We start from the raw sequence: 3,961 nt of genomic DNA, 5'->3' as shown, positions 1-3,961 counted from the left end.
CAGCAGCAGTAGCACCACCAGCATCAGCACCATCAGCAGCAGCAGCATCAGCAGCAGCAGGGCGATGGCTCCTCCACTGCCGCCGGCGTCTCGACGTTCCGGGCTCGGCCCTGCCTCAGGCAGCATCGTGGAGATGATGCAGGTGGAGAGGGTGCAGCAAGGGGGGGCTCGAGGGGGGCCCCCCGCGACCCTGCACCCATACCTACGTCTCCTGTCGGTGATGGCAGGTGGAGGGGCGGGTGGAAGGGGGGGTGGAGGGGGAGGGGCGGGGGGAGGGGGAGGGGCGGGGGGAGGGGTGGGTGGAGGGGCGGGTGGAAGGGGGGAGGGAGGGGGAGGGGCGGGGGGAGGGGCGGGTGGAGGGGCGGGTGGAGGGGGGGGTGGAGGGGGAGGGGCGGGGGGAGGGGCGGGTGGAGGGGCGGGTGGAGGGGGGGGTGGAGGGGGAGGGGCGGGTGGAGGGGGAGGGGCGGGGGGAGGGGTGGGTGGAGGGGCGGGTGGAAGGGGGGGTGGAGGGGGAGGGGCGGGGGGAGGGGCGGGTGGAGGGGGGGGTGGAGGGGGAGGGGCGGGGGGAGGGGCGGGTGGAGGGGCGGGTGGAGGGGGGGGTGGAGGGGGGGGTGGAGGGGGGGGTGGAGGGGGGGGGGCGGGGGGAGGGGGGGGTGGAGGGGCGGGGGGAGGGGGGGGCCGCAGGACGTGGGGGGACGCGGTGACCCTGCGCAGCCTGCAAGTCCAGCCCGGTAACCCCGACTCTTACACACAGACAAAGGTCCCCCGTGTAGCCTCTAACAGACTGTCGGGGCAAGTGCTGTTAGCGAGTAGCAGCAGCAGCACCTATGAAGGAGACAAAGACAAAGATCCCCCGTGTAGCCTCTAACAGGCCGTCGGGGCAAGTGCTGTTAGCGAGTAGCAGCAGCAGCACCTATGAAGGAGACAAAGACAAAGATCCCCCGTGTAGCCTCTAACAGACCGTCGGGGCAAGTGCTGTTCGCGAGCACCTATGAAGGCCGCTACTGTGGCACACGAGGGGGTTGGGTGGTCAGCACCACGCCCGGACCGCCTTTGTCTCTCTAGTGGCGATGTTCACTACACCACACCGCACCAGGTAGTCGACCTAGGGGAGGAGATAATCGTCACTGGGTGTTTGTGGCCGTGGGTCTTTGTGCGATTCCATGGGTTTCTTTGTGAGTCTACGGGTCTCTGTGTGATGAGTCTACGGGTCTCTGTGTGATGAGTCTACGGGTCTCTGTGTGATGAGTCTACGGGTCTTTGTGTGATGAGTCTACGGGTCTCTGTGTGATGAGTCTACGGGTCTCTGTGTGATGAGTCTACTGGTCTCTGTGTGATGAGTCTATGGATCTCTGTGTGATGAGTCTACGGGTCTCTGTGTGATGAGTCTACGGGTCTCTGTGTGATGAGTCTACGGGTCTCTGTGTGATGAGTCTATGGGTCTCTGTGTGATGAGTCTACGGGTCTCTGTGTGAGTTTATGGGTCTCTGTGTGATGAGTCTATGGGTCTCTGTGTGATGCGTCTACGGGTCTCTGTGTGGTGAGTCTACGGGTCTCTGTGTGATGAGTCTATGGGTCTCTGTGTGATGAGTCTACGGGTCTCTGTGTGATGAGTCTACGGGTCTCTGTGTGATGAGTCTATGGATCTCTGTGTGATGAGTCTATGGGTCTCTGTGTGATGCGTCTATGGATCTCTGTGTGATGAGTCTACGGGTCTCTGTGTGATGAGTCTATGGGTCTCTGTGTGATGAGTCTACGGGTCTCTGTGTGATGAGTCTACGGGTCTCTGTGTGATGAGTCTATGGATCTCTGTGTGATGAGTCTATGGATCTCTGTGTGATGAGTCTATGGATCTCTGTGTGATGAGTCTATGGATCTCTGTGTGATGAGTCTATGGATCTCTGTGTGATGAGTCTATGGATCTCTGTGTGATGAGTCTATGGATCTCTGTGTGATGAGTCTATGGATCTCTGTGTGATGAGTCTATGGATCTCTGTGTGATGAGTCTATGGATCTCTGTGTGATGAGTCTATGGATCTCTGTGTGATGAGTCTACGGGTCTCTGTGTGATGAGTCTACGGGTCTCTGTGTGATGAGTCTACGGGTCTCTGTGTGATGAGTCTACGGGTCTCTGTGTGATGAGTCTACGGGTCTCTGTGTGATGAGTCTATGGATCTCTGTGTGATGAGTCTATGGATCTCTGTGTGATGAGTCTACGGGTCTCTGTGTGATGAGTCTACGGGTCTCTGTGTGATGAGTCTACGGGTCTCTGTGTGATGAGTCTATGGATCTCTGTGTGATGAGTCTATGGGTCTCTGTGTGATGAGTCTACGGGTCTCTGTGTGATGAGTCTATGGGTCTCTGTGTGATGAGTCTACGGGTCTCTGTGTGATGAGTCTATGGATCTCTGTGTGATGAGTCTATGGATCTCTGTGTGATGAGTCTATGGATCTCTGTGTGATGAGTCTATGGATCTCTGTGTGATGAGTCTATGGATCTCTGTGTGATGAGTCTATGGATCTCTGTGTGATGAGTCTATGGATCTCTGTGTGATGAGTCTATGGATCTCTGTGTGATGAGTCTATGGATCTCTGTGTGATGAGTCTACGGGTCTCTGTGTGATGAGTCTACGGGTCTCTGTGTGATGAGTCTACGGGTCTCTGTGTGATGAGTCTATGGATCTCTGTGTGATGAGTCTACGGGTCTCTGTGTGATGAGTCTATGGATCTCTGTGTGATGAGTCTATGGATCTCTGTGTGATGAGTCTATGGATCTCTGTGTGATGAGTCTATGGGTCTCTGTGTGAGTCTACGGGTCTCTATGTATGCATGTTGAACTTCTTTCGCACCGTGCTAATCGGCGGTACGGGGAAAGTAAAACAATCTAAACACAACAACAACAAGCGGTTCTAGAGAAATGAGTTTGCCAATCTAGACGACGATGATTTCAAAGTGCATCACAGCTCCCAGTGGCTTCCTCGTACCGGAAGGAAGAGAGCGTTCCAGACGGCCGCAGAAGCAGCAGCAGCAGCATCTGAAAGCGCCGCGCGATAATGACGATGATGACGACGATGAGCGGAGGTGTCTCTGTGGTTGAGTCGTGGGCGCGAGCGCGCGCGGTGCGCAACGACTGGAGTCGAACGAGGCTGCTGCTGGGTTTTTTTTAAATGACCGACGATGATGATGATGATAAATGATGATGAAGAATGATGATGAAGAATGATGATAATGATTGAATGATGATGATGAATGATGATGATGAATGATGATGATGAATGATGATAATGATGATGATTGAATGATGATTAAGATGATGATAATGATGATGATGAATGATGATAATGATGATTGAATGATGATGAAGAATGATGATGATGAATGATGATAATGATGATGATAATGACGATTGGATGATGATGAATGATGATGATGAAGATGATAATGATGATGATGGTGATGATGATTATGAAGAATGATGTTAATGATGATGATAATGATGATAATAATAATGATGATGATGAATGATGATGATGATTATTATGAAGAATGATGATAATGATTATGAAGAATGATGATAATGATTATGAAGAATGATGATAATGATGATAATGATGAATGATAATAGGTGCTCGCAGACTCGCAACTCTTAAAACAGGGGGTGGCGGTGGGGGGGCTCTGTCTATCCCCCTGTCACCGTGCAGGGAGTCCCAGGGGGCAGCTCTGCTTCAATGCCTCGGGCCTCAGGACGCCCGGCACCGTTCTGAGATTGGTCCTTCGAAGGCGCGTGCTGGAATTCAAGGTACAGTTGTACATCGTCGTCATCGTCATCATCATCGTCATCGTAATCATCGTCGTCATCGTCGTCGTCATCATCATCGTCATCGTAATCATCGTCATCGTCGTCGTCATCGTCGTCGTCGTCATCATCGTCGTCGTCATCATCGTCGTCGTCATCATCGTCG

General features: G+C 53.4%; 1 long non-coding RNA gene across 1 annotated transcript in view; it reads left to right on the top strand.

The window, feature by feature from the left end:
* Positions 1 to 655: 655 nt before the first annotated feature.
* LOC144953292 (uncharacterized) overlaps positions 656 to 3,961 on the top strand; it is a 7,294-nt gene continuing 3,988 nt past the window's right edge. The window contains exons 1-2 of the long non-coding RNA XR_013640790.1: positions 656 to 731; positions 3,701 to 3,798. This is a non-coding gene — a long non-coding RNA (uncharacterized LOC144953292). The remainder of the gene's footprint in view (positions 732 to 3,700; positions 3,799 to 3,961) is intronic.

Source organism: Lampetra fluviatilis, chromosome 3, assembly GCF_964198595.1.
Source record: "Lampetra fluviatilis chromosome 3, kcLamFluv1.1, whole genome shotgun sequence".
NCBI lineage: Eukaryota > Metazoa > Chordata > Hyperoartia > Petromyzontiformes > Petromyzontidae > Lampetra > Lampetra fluviatilis.
The sequence above is the reverse complement of the archived record's forward strand: the minus strand, read 5'-3'. Positions and strand labels throughout refer to the sequence as shown.